The following is a 22,881-nucleotide window of genomic DNA, read 5'->3' as shown; positions in this document are numbered from 1 at the left end:
CATGGCAGTGCTTGGTGTGTTTGAGAGAAAAATTCTTCGAAAGATCTACGGACCAATCTGCGTTGACGGTGAATATCGACGTCGCATGAACCACGAGCTGTATCTGCTATACAACGACATGAATATTGTTAAACGTATCGAGATGCAGCGATTGCGTTGGCTAGGCCATATCATAAGAATGAGCGATGATGAACCCGCTAAAAAGGCGTATGAATACATGCCACATGGCGGTGCACGCAGAATTGGCAGGCCAAGGAATAGATGGCGCAAACAAGTGGATGTTGAGATGAAAAGGCGCGGTATTCCAGAGAGCAAAGCAACAAATAGAGAGGAATGGAGGTCTCTTCTTAGTTCGGCCTATAGAACAAATGTTCTGTAATGGGCCAGCTAAGTAAGTAAGTAAGTACCCAATATTTGGGCAAATACTTGAAATCGGGGTACCCATATATGGGGGCTATAAGAAAGCGTGGACCTACGTTGACAAATATTAGCAAGGATATTTTATGCTCATTGAGGACTCACTGTGCCAAATTACAGCCAATTTGGTTGTAAAATGTGGCTAATAGATGAAAAATACCTTAAATCGGGAGGTACGGCTATATGAGGGCTATATCAAAACATGGACCCAGAGACCCCATTTTCAATGCTAAATATTCTCTTGACATACGTAAGATTTGAGCCAAATTTTGTCAGCCTACGTCAAGTGGTTCGGCAGTTAATGAGTTTTTACCCAAAATTTGGGTAAATACTCGAAATCGGGGTACCCTTATATGGGGGCTATTAGAAAACGTGGACCTATGTTGACAAGTTTTTGCAAGGGTATTTTCTACATATTGAGAACTCACTATGCCAAATTTCAGCCACTATGATTGTACAATGAGGCAAATAGACAAAAAATACCTTAAATCGGGAGGTACGGTTATATGGGGTCTATATCAAAACATGGACCCAGAGACCCCATTTTCAATGTTAGATATTCTCTTGACATAAATAAGATTTGAGCCAAATTTTGTCAGCCTACGTCATGTGGTTCGGCAGTTAATGAGTTTTTACCCAACACTTGGGTAAATACTCGGGTATTTACCCAAGTATTTACCCACATGTTTAAAGTATTGTAAAACTATCCATTTTGAATCGATTTCATAGCCTAAACCCAGAAATAGGGTCTAAGATGTTGTATTAGCGATTCAATATAGTAAATACCCAAATAAATACCCACAAATGGGTATTTACCCGGTATTTACCCAATTTACCCAATTTACCGGGTATTTACCCATTGGGTATTTACCCACTGTCCATCTCTACCTCTTTATAACAGAGTGTCATGTACGGTGCTCCTTAACTATTTTTAAATGAAAACCGCTTCCATCTGAGATGTTTTTGTGGATAGTGAAAGGGCAATGTTTATAGGTGAGAAAAATTCAAAAACAAGAAAAATTCGCTGCTGGGATTTTTAAGCGAATCGCGTTCAAAGTTCACATTTTAAATTTTTTTAGGTTTTTAGGGTTTTGCGTGGAAAAGGCAAGTCCTATCGAAATGGGACTAAAAAAAATGTTGTAGATTTGTAGAAAATGTTGTAAATTTAAATGTTACTAAAATTTAGATTGGTCGGGGAGTTAGAGGTGGAATTATATATGGACGTGGGTTAGGAAATTTGTATCACAAGTATAAGAAAGGTACTAAATGGTACTAAGCTTGGTATTGGCTACATTTCCGAAGGATCTTCGAACAGGTCAAATGTTGAACCTTTTGCGGGAGGAACCCTAAGGAGAGGACCGATATGGGCCATTTTAGAAGTTAAACTAAATTTGTATAAAATATTAACAGATCCTAAGTTGGGCCAATTCGAACTGAAACTATGTTTGGACAAAATATGACGAAGGCCAACTTTTGGACCAAATCAGTTGATCAGTTCGATAGTTATAGTGCTCTCCAGCCACTACATATTGTGCAACAGGAATTTTTTACACCTTTCGGACTGTTTTATCAAGAAGTATGGACTTGCCCCTGAAAAATCTATTACCGTCGTAATTGAGGCAGCGAATGCAAGTTACTTCAAAAAAATCAAAGTGATTCGAGAGCAGGTCTTAAAGTGAACATATCCGAAATTTTGTGTGGGAGGTACCTGAAGGAGTGGACAAATATAGTCCATATTTGTGTAAAGTATTGATCAAATCGGTCACTCACTTCAACCACTACAGACGGTGTCATAGGGTTTTCGTGTAACGTTCAGGCTACTTTCTCAGTAAGTATGGGCTTGTCCCTAATGAAACTTGTACCGTCGTATGGGGGGCAATGAGTACAAGTTGTTACAACAAAAATCGAAGCTATTCGAGACCAGGTCCTAAACTGAACTTATCCGAAAATTTGTGTGGGAGGTACCCGAAGGAAAGGACCGATTGAGTCCATATTGAAACCTCATCTAAGCCTGGTAGAAGTTTCACCATGTGCAAAGTATGGACCAAATCAAGATTTATCGTGCGCACAAATTTTCCGAACATTTTCGAACTTTTGTGGGGGAGGTACCGGAAGGAGTGGACCTCCCCACCCATGGGGCAGCTTCGCCATCGATATGGGACATTAACCAACGGGCTCTAAAACTGCAAATACCATACTTCTTCCTTAAATATCAACATTATGCGAAAAAAACATGTTTTCTATTGAATAATCAAAAATGATTTTAAAATTCACAAAAAGAACAGGAGTCAGTACTTAGTTGGAGTAGGTACCTTGAATTTAGGTACAAAAATCAGAATATTACTAAAACAAGATACGTTTAGGATAATAATTAATTTTAACTTCACATTATATGGGGTATATCTATGACATAAAGAATTTAAGTTAAACATTACAAATTTCTAACATTAATCCATCACACCCCTACCATGGCGTATTCACCCCACCCCTTACATATTTCATAATATTACTATATTGACATTTGTAATTGATTTTTTTCATGCGAATTATTTGGATTTATAATCTTCAGTAGTTGTCTTTTAACGGCATAAAATATGTTTTTGGTATCACAAAAGGTAAAGAAGATATGACTTAACATACCTACCATAATTATTTTTCCCAATACCCTGAAAACACAAAACCGCGTGCGTCCGCTATCATACCTATGACACAACTGCCAACTTTTGGGAGATGGTAGACCTAGATTAAACTCACAATTTTTCCTTTAACGGATTTTTTCTATCATTTGTAGTTTGCGAGAAAATCGGCCATGGCGTAGCCGCCCCAGTGGCGTAGGCGCCCCATGTTACCATATATATATATATATATATATATATATATACAGTACAGTCTCGATAATCCGGACACTCGTTAATCCGGACAACGCGGTAATCCGGACATCACATATTTTTCTTACCTCGATAATCCGGACATCAAGATATTTTCTTATATAGATGTAACTTTCTATTTATTTATTTCATTAACGTTTTTGCTCTTAACAATAGCAAATGGTGTATAAATAAGAAAACATAAGTTTTTCAAAGTTGTTGGCCCAAATTTCGACTTTCTACATAGCCACTGTAACTCAGTTATATAGTCAATAAGGAATTAACTATTTGAATATGTCAAATGATATTCCTTCCATTCAACCATTGATGGCTGGCTATGATAAGCAATAATATTTAAAACCTAGTGTTGGGTAGTCTATTTCCCGGAAAAATCGATGTTGCGTGTTCCTTTCCTCTAAAGGAATTGGTTCATTTTCCCTCCGTTTAGTGAGAAAGACCCTTGTATTCCAAAGATATTTGACCAAGAAATGTTTAAATCCTTTAAAGCGTTGGGATTAAAAGCTTGGTTTTTATTGGGATTTTTAGCTAAAGGAGGAAACGACTAGGGAGACCTTGTATAGGAATTTAAATAAATAAAAGAAAACGTATGGTCCCTTTCACCGACGTAGCCAGGAGGCCCGGGCCCCCCGAAATGATTTTAGTTTTCATAAGATATTAGCATATTCTACACATTTTTTTCATTTCAGTGTAAAATTTTTATCTGTTTTAACTTTGTCAAGAAAAATGTAAAGTATTGGGGGAAGTATTACAGAGGATAATTTTACTAAGTATATAAATTGCCCAAAAATAATGAACAATTAGAACTTTGAAGTAATTTTCTGCATAGTCGATGTCATGTTTTAAATTGTTTAGAAGTGTTTAACCGTAACTTTAGACTGGCGGCAGTATTACTGTCTTCAAAACATTACGTTTGTGGCATATAACAATCAATACTTTGGCTTATGAACACCATTTGGAAAAACAATTCTTTTTTTTTGGTTTTTGAGATTTTTGATGAGATCAATTCAAATTTTTGGAAAATTGCTGAAGATAAAATGATTGCTTAACTTACATATGAGACTACAAAACCCATAGTTGGGTTTCGTGTTTTTAGATCGGGTTTGGATTTTATGGCCTCATCTATACCGGGCTGGAACGACCCTTTTTTCCATTGATTGATGCGGTCTTCAGCAGTATTGTAGTCCTAAAGTAGTAGAACTTAAGTGTCAAATAGACAAACTAGGAAAACCGCACCTAGCACATCAAAACTGATAAAATATATGAAAGTTTACATAATTTCTGAAATTATGGTCAGTTACAGCCAAACTATTGAGAGTTGAACAAAGTAACCTTTCGCAAAAATTTGTTAAATAATGTGCTCAGCAATTCTTTAGAACATTCTGAAACTGTAAAACACTTATTTCATGTTGTTTAGGCGGTATTTTATATCATTCATTACCAAACATATTTCAAACAACGTTCACACAGGCTGTTTATTCTCATATTTGAAATTTCAATGTTGATATATAAATAAGGTTATTCATGTCCATTCGTTTTCCAAATACTTTATTCATGTTCTTATATACAAGTTTGTTGTGGATGTCATGGAAAGATTCGCATTAATTTCAAAGATACAGCCTCGATTTGCTTTAAGAAGTCAATATTTAACTATGTTTAGATAGGGCCATAAAATCCGAACCCGATCTAACGAAACAAAACATAAAGACGGTTTTTACCTATTGGGTCTGTACTATCATAAAAACCGCATTAGAAGTTGTTTGCACAAAATTACCTTTAAACAAGTAAAAAAGTATCAGTCGGCTTTGCCGACAGAGATATACCCTCAGCCTGTGCAAATTGAAACACTTTTTTCACAAAAAACTTATGTATTTAGGGGGTTTCAAAATTTTGGTCGTATGAACCCACAAAAATGTTGATTAGGATTAAAGTTCAAAAATTTTGCGAAAAAGGTACTTAAAGGAATGGACCGACAAAGACAATGGGGGTGCAATAGGGGGTTTTTACACCCTTCGGGCTATTTTTTCAGGAAATATGGACATGCCCCTGAGGAAACTTGTACCTTCGTATAGGGGACAGTGAATACAAGATGTTACAACAAAAACCAAGGCGAAGTATGGACCAAATCGGTTACTTCCTTCAAGAGATATCGTGCGCACAAATTTTCCGAACATTTTCGAACTTTTGTGGGGCAGGTACCGGAAGGAGTGGACCGATATAATCCATCTTTGAACTTGAACTAAGTTTGGGCAAAATATTACGAAAGCCGAATTTTGGACCGAATCGGCAGATCCGTTCGAGAGTTATCTTGCGCTCCAACCTCTACACACGGTGTTATAGGGTTTTTTTATAACTTTCAGGCTATTTTCTCAGGAAGTATGGACTTGCCCCTAATGAAACTTACAGCGTGGTATAGAGGACTGCGAATACAACTTGCGTAAACAAAAATCAAAGCGATTCGAGACCAGGTCCTAAACTGAACTTTTACGAAATTTTGTGTGGGAGGTACCCGAAGTAGTGGACCGATTGAGTCCATATTGGAACCTCATCTAAGTTTGGTAGAAATTACACGATGTGCAAAGTATGGACCAAATCGGTTATTTCCTACAAGAGTTATCGTGCGCACAAGTTTTGTGACAATTTTTGAACATTTGTGGGGGAGGTACCTGAAGGAGTGGACCTATATGACCCGTCTTCGAACTTAAATCTAATCTGGACAAAATATTTCGATACCCAAAATTTGAACCGAATCGATTGATCCGTTAGAGAGTTATCGTGCGCACCAGCCAGCCAGCCAGACAGACCGACAGACAGACGGACGGACATTGGTAGGTCTACTCAAAATTGTCTGAAACGGATATCGTACAAACATACTTGGGGTCTAAAACCATTATTTCGATGAGGCACATTTTTGGTCGTATCAAAGTGTAAATACCCTCTTTAGCCTAAAGGCTGAGGGTATAAAAAATGTAGCACAGTGTTATATAAGAAAATTACCTTTTTAAGACTTTCTAAAAAATGTTTAACAAAAATAAAACGGAATCGCTTTCTTTTGAAAATACTGAAAAATTTGGTGGGTAATATATGGTTATAGAATTGATCTAATCCCTTGGTTTTGAAGTAAATACTCTCTACTCTGGCAAGCATTTAGAAATTTGATTTTTCAAACTACTTATGTTTTAAACCAAATTCTTGGAAGTACAAAAGCCAAATGAAACTTTTTAAGCTTGGAACGACAGATAAAAGAAAATACTATAAGAGAATGCAAACAAAGCACAAAAACTTGTGAAAATAACCGAGTTTTACGTAAATGTTTGCAACCCCTTTTTGTGTCGTTAAAACAACCAGTGGCAAAAAGTGGGTCAATATTTGCGGTTTTAAATTTTTCCATAACTTCTTCAATACATTTTTTAATATCATAACAATTACCAATTCCTTATTGTTGTTAAAATTTGTACAAAACAAGTAAAAAAGTATCAGTCGGCTTTGCCGACAGAGATATACCCTCAGCCTGTGCAAATTGAAACACTTTTTTCACAAAAAAACTTATGTATTTAGGGACTTTCAAAATTTTGGTCGTATGAACCGACAAAAATTTTGATTAGGATAAAAGTTCAAAAATTTTGCGGAAAAGGTACTTAAAGGAATAGACCGACATAGACCAATGGGGGTGCCATACGGGGTTTTTACACCATGCGGGCTATTTTCTCAAGAGGTATGGACTTGCCCCTGAAACAACTTTTACCATCGTAATTGAGGCAGCGAATGTAAGTTGCTTCAACAAAAATCAAAGTGATTCAATAGCAGGTCTTAAAGTAAACTTATCCAAAATTTTGTGTGGGAGGTACCGGATGGAGTGGACAAATATAGTCCATATTCGAACCTGATCTATATCTGGTAGATATTATGAGAATGCGCAAAGTATGGAAGTGACCGATTTCACTCCCATTAAGAGTTATCGTGCGCACAATTTTTCCGAACATTTTTGAACTTTTGTGGGGTAGGTACCTGAAGGAGTGGACCGATATGGTTTATCTACGAACTTAAACTAAGTTTGGAAACAATATTACGATGGCCACATTTTGGCCGGAATCGGCATATCCGTTCGAGAATTATCTTGCGCTTCCACCCATAAACATGGTGTCATAGGGTTTGTTTTTCAACTTTCAGACTATTTTCTCAGGAAGTATGGAATTGCCCCTGAGGAAACTTGTACCTTCGTATAGGGGACAGTGAAGACACGATGCTACAACAAAACCAAGGCGATTCGAGAGCAGGTCCTAAACTGAACTTTTTCGAAATTTTGTGTGGGAGGTACTCGACGGAGTTTACCGATTGAGTCCATATTGGAACCTCATCTAAGTCTGGTAGAAATTTCATGCTGTGCAAAGTATGGACCAACTCGGTTACTCCCTTCAAGAGTAATCGTATGCACAAATTTTCCGAACATTTTCGAACTTTTGTGGGGGAGGTACCGGAAGGAGTGGACCGATATAAAACGTGAACTAAGTTTGGACAAAATATTACGAAAGCCAAATTTTGGACCGAATCGGCAGAACCGTTCGAGAGTTATCTTGCGCTCCAACCACTACACACGGTGTCATAGGGTTTTTTGTAACTTTCAGGCTATTTTCTCAGGAAGTATGGACTTGCCCCTAATGAAACTTACAGCGTCGTATAGAGGACAGCGAATACAACTTGCGTAAACAAAAATCAAAGCGATTCGAGACCAGGTCCTAAACTGAACTTTTACGAAATTTTGTGTGGGAGGTACCCGAAGGAGTGGACCGATTGAGTCCATATTGGAACTTCATCTAAGTTTGTTAGAAATTACACGATGTGTAAAGTATGGACCAAATCGGTTATTCCCTTCAAGAGTTATCGTGCGCACAAGTTTTGCGACAGTTTTTGAACATTTGTGGGGGAGGTACCTGAAGGAGTGGACCTATATGGCCCATCTTCGAACTTAAATCAAATCTGGACAAAATATTTCGATACCCAAAATTTGAACCGAATCGATTGATCCGTTCGAGAGTTATCGTGCGCACCAGCCAGACAGACGGACAGACAGACAGACAGACAGATGGACGGACATTGCTAGATCTACTCAAAATTGTCTGAAGCGGATATCGTACAAACATACTTGGGGTCTAAAACCATTATTTCGATGAGGCACATTTTTGGTCGTATCAAAGTGTAAATACCCTCTTTAGCCTAAAGGCTGAGGGTATAAAAATATATTAACCATTTTACTTGAAAACTGTTCCATCGCAGTCCTGTCCGTTAATATTATTTTAAACTGGTATCTTGCTACAACTTTGCTTTATTTTGAATAAGTTTCGCAGGTATAGCCGTTTAAGAGTAAGCCGTATTTTCTCTGCTAAAATGTCATTTGGCCTATCTTTTGAACAATAACAAAAGATGCGTATTGTCTCTTACGCATAGGAATTTGGAAAGACAAACGAAAAAAGGCCGAAAAATTACACTGGGCAAATTTGTGTTCGTGGGTTTTTACTAAAAGAATTCTTTACATTGCTTAGTCGCAGGTTACACAATAGTGGTTTCATTGAAATTTTTAGGTGGTCTTAAATCGAGTTCCCCACTACAGCAACTTCATCATATTACTCTAGTATGGAACTCGACCTAGGAACCCTTGGTTTCATGAAACTATTTCAAGGAAACCCTTTTGTGTGGCCAAGGACTTAAGAGTTCTTTTATTTTCATATTTTCTATCATTCTTTTAAGAATTATTTATGTACCAAATAAAATTGGAACCACTTCTTAACACTGTCATTACGACGGCTGAAATACTAAATTGGAAATGCACATTTTTAAATGGTTTTTTTGGGTAACTTGGTGTGGATGCCGTAAAACTGTAAAAGATATTTTGCTTTTGGCTTTTTACGACCAATTCATATTCCACAATTCGAATTATTTTACACTATTTGCGCACAACTTCTAAAACTAGTATTTATTTTTGGCCATAAAGAATTAATTTATTATCATATCTAGAAATAATAATATAAATTACAGAAAGCGCTCAATGTAGAAGAAGATGAATAAGCTTCCGACAGTGTAAATATTTTTAAAAGACATCAAGACTGGTTGCCAGAATTTTGCTTGCTCCTGAACATTTTTGACAAGATGAACCATAGGAAACCAGAATTTCTCAGAGAGAAGATCAACGATTGGACACCAGAATTAGTTTTTTAGTCAGCATTAGTTCTCTGTCAACAAAATTACTATTGGAAATTATTTGTGATAAAATCCCCGATTGACAACCAACATTTCATTATGATTTCCAGGATTGGCCACCAAAATGACTTTATGCAAATAACTACAATTGGAAATAACAAAATATCCATGATTGCTCTCTATGAAAATAACCTCTTTGAGCCCCAGAATTGTCTGTAAATTGTCACCAGAATGTGTCTACTTAAAATACAAGATTGGAAGTCAGAAATTGTCTACTAATAACCCATGTATTGGCGCAAGAACTTTTATAATAACAGGCCCTCGTGTGGGAACCCTAGTAACACAGTGTGTAATTTTTTCAGTCAGCGTTATAAAAAAGATGTCTCACCATTTTTTCCCATCACTTTTATAACTCCTGAATCTTGCCTGTCAATTAAAAAAACATTATATTACATCCAAATCTGAACCGATTTCAATATGCACAAATAAATAAATAAATATGTCGAAGCCAAAAAACATTATTTTAAATATTTTAAGATATTCCTTTGGTTTTCTGATTGCATTCTCTTTTTTATGTTTCGGTCATTAAACTACGTTGGTCTTACCGAAGTGAATGGTACTTATATCATCTCGATGTGAGTTATAGTCTATTCCTGAAGTTTACTGACGACGGCCTCCAATTTGATAAATGATATGCTCAAAAATATGTATATGTGACTATTATTGTATTGAACATTCATATATTAAAACCGATTTATGATTTTCAAAGTGTTCTAAAAACAAGAAAAAATTGGTGAATATCGTCATACATCGTCAGTAATAAATGTCTAAAACAAGGTTGACATCCTTATTAAATAACATATTTTTTGCTAATATGAACTTCCAAAATTTTGGTCCGGTGGGCCCCCCACGAAATGAAATCCTGGCTACGTCCCTGGTCCCTTTTATTTTCTTTCTTTGACATTCTAAATCATCGGTAACTAAGGATTGTTGTATAGCATTCTCGTAATTATGCAACCAATAGATTCAAATTCTATTATGTCTTAATTCTAAGCTATAAGATTTATATAAAACAATATCTCTTTTTGGTTTCTTGGACGAGATGAGGTCGTTTGGTGATGTTATGGCTAAATATTCACCATAATGAGATGAGTGTATTTGAGTTGTAAAGTTCTATCAATAGTCATATGAGGCTCATGTTCCATGGACCAGCGAAATCAATATATATATACATAGGCTACGAAGTTTGTATCCTTAATATATATATGAATAAATATGTACTAGTTGTAGAGAAGTTTTAGATGGCAAAAATACTCCCCAAATACCATTTAAATTACGCTGAAGTAATATAAGAAGTAAATTTGGTAGCCATGGAAGCTGCTCCCGGTCATAAAATGGTCGCAAACCGTGATATTTGCTTAATATGAATTCGTTTACCTTATATGTCAGTTCATTACATAGTAAAAGTCCCTTATTAATGTACAAAATTATATGTTTTTGTTGATACTCGGTAATCCGGACAATTCAATAATCCGGACACCGCAGAAACATGTGGTGTCCGGATTATCGAGACTATACTGTATATATATATATATATTATATATATATATATATATATATATATATATATATACACATTAAACTATGATTAATTACAAAAATTTTAAGTCTTATTTGGTAGTGGGATTCGAATAGTCAGGCTTAATCCCATAGTCGCTGTTTTAATATTTTATTAAGACAACTTTAATTTATTTGTTTGAAAAACTGATTAGTATCTGTGGAGAGATCCGAAACTATAGTCTAACCCTTGGTAAACATCACCAATTTTTCCATTAAATAAATTAAAGTTGTTTTAATAAAATTTTTCACAATTTTTGTAGGATTCGTTCCTAACCACAACAATGCGGCTTTTTAAAAAAAAAATTTAGTACAATTTGGATTTTGGTGAACGGATAGAGCTGGATTCCTCAAATTTGGACTGAGGGTCACTGATGAAGAGTAAGAAAGATGCAACGAAGAGTTTTTGGAAATTCGAACTATGAGTGTATGAAAAGTACTAGATAGTACTAAATTTGGTACAATGGGAACTTGTGTGAACAGGTAGACCTGGAATCCTGAAATGTGGAATTGAGATTTCTGTTGCAATGTGGGAACGAGGTAGTTTTAGAAATTCGTACTTATGGGTACGAAAAGTTAAATGTTACTAAATTTCGCACAATGAGAATTTGTGTGAACGGGTAGAGCTGGAATCCTGAAATGTGGAATTGAGTATTCTGTTGGAGTGTAGGATTACGGCAGTTTTGGAAATTCGTACTTATGGGTACGAAAAGTACTAAACTTTGGTACAATGGGGATTTGGAATCCTAAAATATGGAATTGAGATTATTGCTGAAGTGTAAGATTGAAGTAGTTTTAGAAATTCGTACTTATGGGTACGAACAGTACTAAATGGTACTAATTTGATACAATTTGGGTTCGCCCAAATCCAATAGAGCTGAAATCCTGAAATTTGGAATCGATATTACTGTTGGAGAGTAAGGTAGTTTTGGAAAATCGTACTTATGGGTACGAAGAGTACTAAATGGTACTATGTTTTGTACAATTTGGTATTGGACGAACGGATAGAGCTGGAATCCTGAGATTTGGAGTTAATACCACGGTTATTATTTGGTATTAATGTCAGTACAGGGTTGAGATATGTGTTTGTCGAAATACGTACAATAAGTATACGAAAATTACTAAATCGTTCTAAATTTGGTGTCGGGTGTAGGAACAGAGCTGGAATTCTAAAATTTTTTCTTAGAGTCACTGTTGGTGCGTGGGGTTAAGATATGGAGATAACTGGAAATTCGTAATTATGTATTTATATGTAAAGTACTAAATAGTACTATAATTGGTTTTTGCTGGATAGAAATAGAAATGAGAATGGCGGTTGGTATATCAAGCACTGGTACCATATTGGAATTGCATAATCGATAACATAAAGTGTTAACGCGTACAAATGGTACTAAAAAATGGTACTAAAATTGACCTTAGTTGTTGTAATAAAGTTAGAATTATATAATTAATGCACGTAAAGTTTTAAAAAGTAATATGCAATAAGTGTTTTAGACGTACTAAACATTGAAGTACTAATATTAAATGAACTGTTGGGATTAGATCAGAATGATTATAAAAATTTCCACTTAAAATGCATGACATGTTTATACATGTAATGATATAGGTATTGGGGGAGAAAGTAGGACTAACGCTGTAAGATTTGAGATAAGATCCTGTGTTATGGTCTGGTATTTAACCATTGGTCTTATGTGAATGCGAAAACGGTTTCTATCTCTCATAATTCTTTCTTTGTTCTGAACGTTTTAGTATGTTTATTTGGAAATGTAGAAGTAGGTTAAATTTTTTAAAGAATGTTTTACCTCCTGAGGACAGAAAACCCTTAAATAAAATAACTCAACCAGCTACGGCAAACTCATATTAGAAGAAAAACCAAACAATTTTGGTTAATTCTGTAAGCAATCGGCCGTCCTGTATACCATCTACACTACAACGTAAACATATTGTGAACATTTTCTTACTAACAGAAAAACCGGTATACCAAATGAAAACAAAACAGCATTCTTAGGATTTCATTTTAATCTCTTTAATACTTCAATACAATGATGTGTCAAAAGTCTATTTATTTCTTAAAGGAAATGTCGTGATTTATTTATATTCCTTAAAGTAGACATCCAAATCCTGTTAGGATAATATTTAGCTTACTTACATACATATGTAATTCATATTTCTTTTGTGTGAGTTGAAAAGAAGTGTGCGTTTCATTTCAAAATACCCACCACTTGAAATTAAATGACCGGAAAGTTGTAAAATAAAACAGTAATTGCTGTTGTGGCAATTTCTAAGAAAATATACCCAAAAAGCATGAAATCCCTTATAATGCCTCTAATATAGCTGGATCAAAGCAATGGCAGAGATTGAGGTAGCCAATCACCTCTAAATGGTCAGTATTTGAAGCAAACATCCATGTGTATATGTGTGTATGTACATGTGCACTTAAACAGTTTATTTTTTACTAATGACGAACAGATTTTTTCCCTCTCCAAATTCCAAACTGAACTGTTCAAAATCGATTCGTTTTTTATTAAGCTGTAACAGGAATGCCAAATAAAATCCCAATCAAAATGAATCTCCCCAATATTACGTGTGGAGCTGGGTCAAACTCATTTTACACACTAAGCAGCAATGAATGAACCACAAAACCGATACCCATTCAATAAAAAATAAATTAAATTTGCTGTTATCGAAAAGTTTTTATGAAACCACATACACGTTTGTAGGAACAGTCCCTTATAGATACAAAGTCCCTGACAAGTTTAATTGGGCGAAAGTTTTGTTTGGTAAGAGGCAGAAAAAGGAAGTAGAAAAGCCAAAACTATGGAACTTTAAAATGTTGTTTGTCCTTTGTATTGTGTTCAAAGTCAAACAATCCATTCAAACTATAGAAAGGGTGTGGGGTGTCAAACTATTGTGTGTGCTTAAAAGGGATGCATTATGTGCTCTAAATGACTTGACAAGGGAAATCAAATTTATTGATAACGCTAACGGGGTTTCAGACATCAAAATATGATAACGTGTCATTCACATTTATTGCAGGTAAACAAATATCTATGGCATTATTCTAAACATTTTGAAATACCATGTTTGCTTTCAAACAGGTAAAATGACATGTGCTAAAAGAAGAAAAAAAAACTATTATTGAGTTCGGCTAAGCTGAACCGGCCCAAACAGTTAAATGTATGTTAACATTTTAAGAGTAATATCACCTAAATCACATGTAACCAAACCACTTTGACTTTTAACCAAATATCACAAAAGTTAAAAATAATGTGTAACATTACATAAAGCTGTTTTTAAGGTTGTCGTTTGTTGATTTTATATAACATATGACACAAAGTAGACACAGCTCACAATATTTATACCCTATACCACAATGTGGAAAAGGGTATTATAAGTTTGTTTTGGTAAAAATTCATGTAACACCGCAAAATATTCGTCGGAGACCCCCAATGTGGTATACCAATCTTCATATCTCGACGAGATAAAGCGATTTTGAGATGTGTGTACGTCCGTCTGTCCATTATAAATTGTAAACACGCTCCAGGCCGCAATTATGGACCGATCGTCACGAAATTTTGTATGGAGGTCAGGTTCAGATCAGAATAGATCCCTATTCTTATTGGTGATGATCGTGAAATATTTAGCGGGTGAAATGGACCAAAAACATAATATTTATCCAATTTTCTAGCGGCTCTGTAGGTCTCAATAATAGTCCGATCAACGCGTAATTTTAAATAAGGTAAGAGTATATCACAAAGGAGAAGCTTGCAATTTGAGATGGCGATCGGATAATATTTAGAGGGTTAAATGGACCAAAACTTTTGTGTGAAAATTGTGAAAATTTTTAATATACAGGTTATATCTTAATTCCTGGAAGTGATATTCCGGACAAGTGAGATATACTTGAAAGTGGAACGCTTGACCTTTCAATTGATGCCAATTATGTTGATGTGCATGATCAGATAACAGAGTTACAGCCTAATATACTCCATTGTAGTGTTATAATAAACTCGCTAGAAGTCGCAACTATACATCAATAGTCACGAAATTTTCACCGGGTATAGTTCGAAAATGATGCCTACAATTTTGAATGATGATCTGATATTCTTTAGCGGGTGAAATGGACCATTACTTTTGTATGAAAAATATAAAAATTTTATTTTTGGTCGATATTTTAATTCCTTGAGGGCATATATATTTCGCAAAGTAGCCTACATATGGGAAAGAACTACTGACCTTTCCTCTGATGTAAATTGCAATAAAGTGTTTGCTAGATAACGGGCCTACTGCCTAATATATAATGGGTTCTGTGTAGAGAACCACATTTTTATCCCATGCTACAGATTGTTTCTTTAAAAGTTTATGTAACACCACGAAATATTCGTCGTAGCGATGTGTGTCCGTCCATTAAAAATTGTAAACAAGCTAAAGGCCGCAATTATGGACCGATTGTAACGAATTTTTTAAGGAGGTTGGGTTCGGGCCAGAATAGAAATGATTAGTTTTTGCTGATGATCGTGAAATGTTCAGGGAATGAAATGGACCAAAAACAAAATTTTAACCAATTTTGTAGCGGCTCTGTAGGTCAAAAAAAAAAAAAAACCCGCAAAATTTTAAATTAAGTTTGAGTTTATGATGAAGATGAAGCGTACAAACCAACGTGAAGATCAGATAATACTTAGCGGGTTAAATGGACTGAAACTTTTGTGTGAAATTGGTAAAAATTTCAATAACGTAGCGGTTAAACAACGGAAGTAGTTGTACTCCATAAGTGGGTTTCATTACATTTTAGTTTGTGTGAACTAAATTTTTCTTTCCTGCTACAAAAATGTCTTTGTCATGCTAGATAACTTTTCTGATCACTGATATTTGATAATTAAATTTTCACAATCATTAAAAAGAAGTTCCGTGGAGAGTGATTGTTCAGGGATAGTGGTATAGGGTATCCTATGGTCGGCTCCGTCCGACTATAGACTTTTCTTACTTGTTAAGATATAAGTTTGGTGATGTGTTTTATATAATAGTTCTTTGATATTTAGAATTCAAAATGAACCTGACCGGACCTGTTTTCTCCTATTTTGTACATACCAAGATCAAGACACATTTCAAATTGAAAATATCTTTAACCACGAGAACTTACCTTATATCTGCATATTAAATCTATCTTTAAAACGTTTTAATGGTATTATGTATACAGTAATAATTGGGTGCTACCGTGGTACAATAGCACACTGTACGCCCGTGTTCAATTCCCAGGTCAGGCAACATCACATTTTCAACGGTGGCAAATATACTCTTCAACGCTATATTGGCGACCTTTCCATAGTATTTCAGCCATGTAAAGCTTCTTTACAAGTGGTGTCATAAGACAAGCTGTTCGGAATCGGCGCTAAAAACTAGATCCCATATAATTCAGCTAATATGAATCGGGGTGCACTTATTGATATGAGAGAAGTCTCCCTTGTTCATCCGGGTGGGATGTTCTCATGTGATAGAAAGAGGAGAATATTCCGAAAAACATTTTTAAAGCGGAAAATCCTTAATTTTATAAATCAAGACCGTTCATATTGTTACAATAACACGACCAGAAGCATGGCAACGTCCCAGTTGACGGAAGACTACAGCGCTAAAGTAGAGTCGCTGCTTCTTGAGAATAGACACTTTAAGCGGCTACAAAATCTCGACCACTGCCCAGTTAATTTCAAACAGCTTTGGCCTACAATCAAAAGTGTGTATTTGGTTCCAAATAAAAATCTCTTTGTAGCCTTCATGAAATCATTAAAATATCAAAAAGTGAGCAACACAATTCTGTCGCCAATTTATTGAGCATATAGCAGAACCGGTACAAACGAGCTGTATTCTGAAGCTACAATATCCTTAAGTAGCCAATCTCATTCCCATGGTATACACTGAGAAAACAATATGATCGATCTGATAATCTGCGTGGAGCACAATATGTACTTTAAAGATGCTTACGTATACAAAATTGAACATACCTACAACAATAGTAATGCCATAGTGGACCAAATTTTATGTCCAGCATATGAATATGTGTTACAACTTAGACAATTTAAAGCAGTGCACAGTGGATCCACTTGTATGGGGAAAGTGGCCAAAAATATTTAAAGTGTAAATATTAACCAATTTAGCGCCAGCCAATTTCTTTAAGAAAATTAAAAAAAAATTATGAAATTCAGTTTTATTTTCATTTCTAAGCATTATTTAATAAATAACTTTTTTTAAACTTATAATAGTTTTCCCGGAATCGGGTGTCCGTCTAAACGGACAGTGTCAAAATCCACTACTACAAAATACTTTTATTTTACTAAAAATAATATAATGAAGATTTAAGATTTAATAATAAAACTAAAATTGAATGTATGTTAAAGATGTATACATAGAATGATTAAATCTTAAGATGGGCTGTGAAACAACTCTTCGTATGTAAAGCGACGCTACATTTCTTGTAAATATAGTTAGTCTTAATCCGAAAATAAACGCTCTGGGTTTGAGTTTCCTTATAATCTTCCAAGTGATCTTTTCCATGCAATCTGAAGTACATATGGTGAGTTGACCTAAGTTTGGTTGAACCTCTTTTAGACGAGTTTTTCCAATAATCCGGTTGCAATTACTCTTCTAAATGACAAATGGTCAAAATTTCCGCCACTATATCGATGCAGCAAACAACTATTCTGTACAGCCATGTCTAAGCTATGACATATGAGAGGAAAGTACCACTTTTTACCTCGTATAGATGTTCGGAAAAAGCAATGTTTTGGTCTGCTCTTTCAACTCCTCCCATATTTTCGTTATACTTTCTGATAAGCGTCGGTTGCTGTACTGATATAACTTTTTTGTTTTTTTTTGAGAAAAGCGAGATACTTGTAATCATGGAAGCACTTACAAACTGCAACAGAATTATCAGAAGTGTTTGCATATTCAAAATATCCACGGTCTTCTTTCTGTAAATCCACTGATGTTGACAAAGGGCAACTCCTTCCTGTTCTCTTTCCATGTACCAACACCTTTCACATTTCGTAGCTTCATCTCTTTCAGCAATTATGAAGAAATTGTCAAAATATATTTCGAAAGATATGCCTGGATACCTTTCCTGCAACTCATCGGTAAAGCGAAGAACTACATTGGCGCTCAATCCAAGATGCTGATACGTACAGTTCAAAGGAGTAGAAGCGTCTTGATATGGTTCAAACCATAGCACATTCCCTATCCCAAGCAAGTTGCTCCAGTCCACCAGATTGGTTTCCCCCTAACATATTGCGTTGAACCGTGGTGATTCATCGACGCATTCTTCAAGTGGTGCATGGATTATAATTTTCTTATTTAAAACATCAAAAAGAGGTCGGACCTTAGCGAATTTGTCTTGTGGTTGTAGGTTGTTATTATCGCAGCAGTGTAGACTTTTCATTATAAACCGAAATCGATTGAGTGCTATGGCTTCACAAAGTTGATTGTTGACATCTATAGCGGATTCACAGTACATTTCCCGTCTGGGAACTTGGATATACCCACTCACCAGCAAAATTCCTATGAAACAGCGCATTACGTCGTTAGTTACATCACCTTGGCGGTTACGACTAAAGACATACACATTTGTGTATTCAACAAGCAGGCCAATTGGAAAAATGTCCATAGGATCTGGATTTTGTGAGCAGTCTAAATATTCTTGCCAGGATGGTAGGCTGGGTAAAATATCAGTTTTTTCCACTTATGTGTCCTTTTTTCTTCTATTTGGTTCTTCTAACTGATTACCATTATGTAGGCATGGCGATGGGATAACTTCATCACTATCATCGTTTGCGTATATAGCTTCTTCTTCAGCGCATAATTGATTGTTTGGTAAATTACTTAAATTCACGTTATCTTCATTGCCACTGTCTTCATCTGTCATATTCGAATTTGCATTTTCTGGGGGTACAATGTAAATTATGTTAATGGTCCTCCTATCATTGTTTTGGTCAAGTTCCTCCAAAATATCATTGAGGGTAGTCAAAGGTTTACTTTCAATAGCATTAGGAGTCGACAAAAGTTGTCTACCAATCTGTTTTTTTTTTATTGTAATCAAAAACACAATTTCTAAATAGAGCTCTTTTTGCGACCAAACCGCGTTAAACTGCACAGGTCAAATGTCACTTTATGAAATGGAAAGGACAGACATACGAGTATGTGAAAACAATAAGGAAAAACAAAAAAGAAACGAAATAAAACACGTGTCTATGTGTTTTCTTCCTGCATTTTTGTGCACATTTTTTGCCGGCGCACATTGGGGTAAGATTCCAAAAAAACGGAGATTAATTCAGGGAAGCATTTGAGTGAGCTAATGTTAATATTTTTCGAATGTTTACACTTCAATCAATATAACGGAACACAGTTTTGGTGCAAAGTGAGGGATTGGAGAGGTATATTCGGAGCCCTCATAAATGGGTACCATAAAAACTATGAAGTGTTTTTACGGTTTTGCCTTCATTTCTTATTTGATGAATCCAAAATCTTCTAATATGATAAATTATTGGTTAAGCTAATATTTGGCAAAAAATTATTAAGTTAGGTCAATATTTTAGTGTAGCTCCGATACAACGGTATCTCCCGATTTTATGTATTTCGAGGGTCTTGACCACATTTTTTAGTGCATTTATCTGTAAATTAGGATTTATAGTTCTGAATGCCTAAGAATTCATAGTGTGAAAATTTGTCAATATAGGTCAATGTTTTGGTATAGGCCCCATATAGAGGTAAAGTCAAATTTGGGAGTTTTCGAATATTATATGCATATATTGCTACTAAACTGGTTCAAATTGTGAATTGTACATTTTGAAGGGATTGAAAATATTTCTATCAAACATCATCTCTATATATTCTCGTTTTGGAATAAGCTCCATATAAAATATTCCGCTACTTTTTTAACTCTAAATACTTTTCAAAAATAGGGAAAATGGCTACATTTTAAATTAATTTTTAATATGCTTCTAAACTTCTTTTGCCATAAATATGTTTTTCTAAGACTTAGATTCCTAACTGAAGTTGACGATTCCATTCTAAAAGGGGCACTTTTGATGCGTAAAAAAAATTACTCTTTATATACCAAAATTTAATTTAATTTTTTATGGTGCTCTTTAAATTATTAAAAATTCTTTAGCTTTATGACAGTGTAATTGTAGAAGTAAACAATATATGATCTTGACATTTTGGTTAAAGACTTACAATTTTGTACCATATTACCATGTAACGACAGTTATACCAAAAACCGAATTTAATTTGTTTTAATTAATCTCCATTTTTTGCTATATCACCCCTTGTGCATCGCCATCATTTTATATAAATCATTATATATAGTAACTCTAACATAATCGTAGACCTGCACAAGTTGTGTTATGTAGGGTGACCACAGACATTAAACCAAAACACGACATACTGTACAACAGTAACAGGGAAAATGAAGACAAAAACCCCAAAATGCAAACATTTGACCCACAGCTATTTCCACCATTTTTGACATAACTCAAAATGAGCAAGCAGGGAGCAAGTTTTGTTTGCGCAATATCAAAGAAAACAATCAAGAGAAAAATACAAAAAAAAAATGCTCACGACCTTCTCGACACTCTTTTTTGTTATACTCCAATACATTTCAAAATTATGCAAAATTTGGACACATTTTGAGGAATTTTTTAAACACATTTCTACAAGACTTTTTCAGTACAATTTTTTCCTAAAATATTAAGAATTACTTCTGCTTGAAATATCTATTAATGCCAAGTTTATGTAGCAAAAACTACGTTATGGCGATTTAAAAGCAGCAAAATTTAATACTTTTCACCTGTTTCTTAAATTTTAAAAATATGTTCAACTTTAACACTGTGCTACACGAAAAGTAAACAACATACGACTTTGCTATTTTGGTAGAATTTTGTACTCGTTAACCCAGTCAAGACAGATTATCAAAAATTTTTGTTTCAATTTTTCAATTAAGACCCGTTTTTTCAATCTTGCCCCAACGTGCGGCGTTTTAATAACCAGTGGCTTTAAGTGGGTAAGCTAATGCGCTGCACTATAGGTAATTTGCCCTGTTTTTGAGACAAAAATTAATAACAGCGGAATTAAAGGATTTTTTAACTTTTTAAATTATTTATGTGTAACAGTGAGATAAAACAAAGATTTTTACAGATAAATTCGGATATAACGAACAACGGTTATAAGCAACTACGTATATAACGAACAAAGCTATTTCTTCCGATGCCATTTTTATTAGTTTTCTTATACACAACAAACTGTTAAAAACGATCACGGTAGTAAGTAACAAAAATTTTGTACCCGCGAGTAGATTTTCAAACGAATTGTTACTACAGTTTTGTATATTTTTTGAATATACGCTAATAAAGACGAGTTTAGTACTCAATTAAACCGTATCAATGATTAATATGTAATAGAGACATAAAATAAAGCTTACTACTGCCGCACCGTTTATAGAAAACCACGGATATTGTAGCATATAACCAAAGAGAAATGTTCTGAGTGTACCGAGGGACACGTCGTTACTCCTAGCATAAACGTTTACGGCGAATGCATGCTCTATGTCCGCGACCTTATTGCTCGTCAGCGGGGGTGGGGTCTTGCCACAGTCTATGGGAGTTAAGCTACACGAAGAATTTTAATAGTTCTGTAGGAGCATGCACGAAAAGAAAATATAGAGTAAAGAAAAAGAAAGATTGGTTTGATCTTATACTAACCATAGTGGATTAGCGCAGGTGTTGTTGCGCCTATCAATTGCCCTCCCATCCATGTTATCACCTATCCCAATCCTAGCCGGTGATAACCCATACCATCTACCCCCCTCTCCTACTAACCCTGGTGCCTTACGAAGTCAAACAAAGAAAAGTATTCAGTTCATGGCTAGAAAGCCCAACACATTTATATAAGATTCAGCGAATAACATAAAATAACATAGCAAGATGACTAACGATAAATTATTAACATAAATTATAAAGTATAAATAACATGCCAAAAATAATAAAAAATAACTATGATCATATCCTATAATAATTCAATGGTAACGAATTGAAAATCCAATAGAATGTATGTGTGTATAAATTCGAATTGTAAATTATCAAAGACAACCAAACTGTAACATCTGATTTGCCATTGAGGTCAATAACCCCAACGTGAATATGATCACTGAACAATTAGACAAAAATAAATAGCAGAGAGAGATGAAATGGTAATAGAAAATAGCTCGTGAAGAATCAAAATAGAAACACAGTTAGTTTGAGAGAATCTAGGTGTCCATTCCTCTGCAAACAAAAAAATTACCTAACAAAATGTATAACAGTTTCAATCTGAATGCTCTTCGGCTCTAAACAAGTGATGCCAACTATTTTAGCACATAAAAGAAATTCTGATAACGTTGGTACTACTGAAAGTGCTGAATTATTAGCATTCAGAAAGAAAATGGATACTGTATTTCCCGGAAAAGGAAAGGATAACCATATTTTTTTTTATCCAAAATTTATATAAACTAATTTACGTGTTTTCCAATTAAACCACAATTATTCAATTTGTTTTGACACAATCGATTTTAGTAAGAGAATAACGGTACCGCTTCTAACAATGACAGAGCAACAAAAAAATATCATCAAAAATTGTTGTTGCTGTATGCGGCCACAAACTAAATCGATTGTCTCACAACAATTAGTGAAATAAAGAGAATACACAGCAATAGATCACTTGACACAAACTTACTTGACATTGGCTCCCC

Source organism: Musca autumnalis, unplaced genomic scaffold (genome assembly GCF_047663935.1).
Source record: "Musca autumnalis isolate F117 unplaced genomic scaffold, ASM4766393v1 scaffold_4, whole genome shotgun sequence".
Lineage (NCBI taxonomy): Eukaryota > Metazoa > Arthropoda > Insecta > Diptera > Muscidae > Musca > Musca autumnalis.
Note: the sequence above shows the minus strand (reverse complement) of the source record.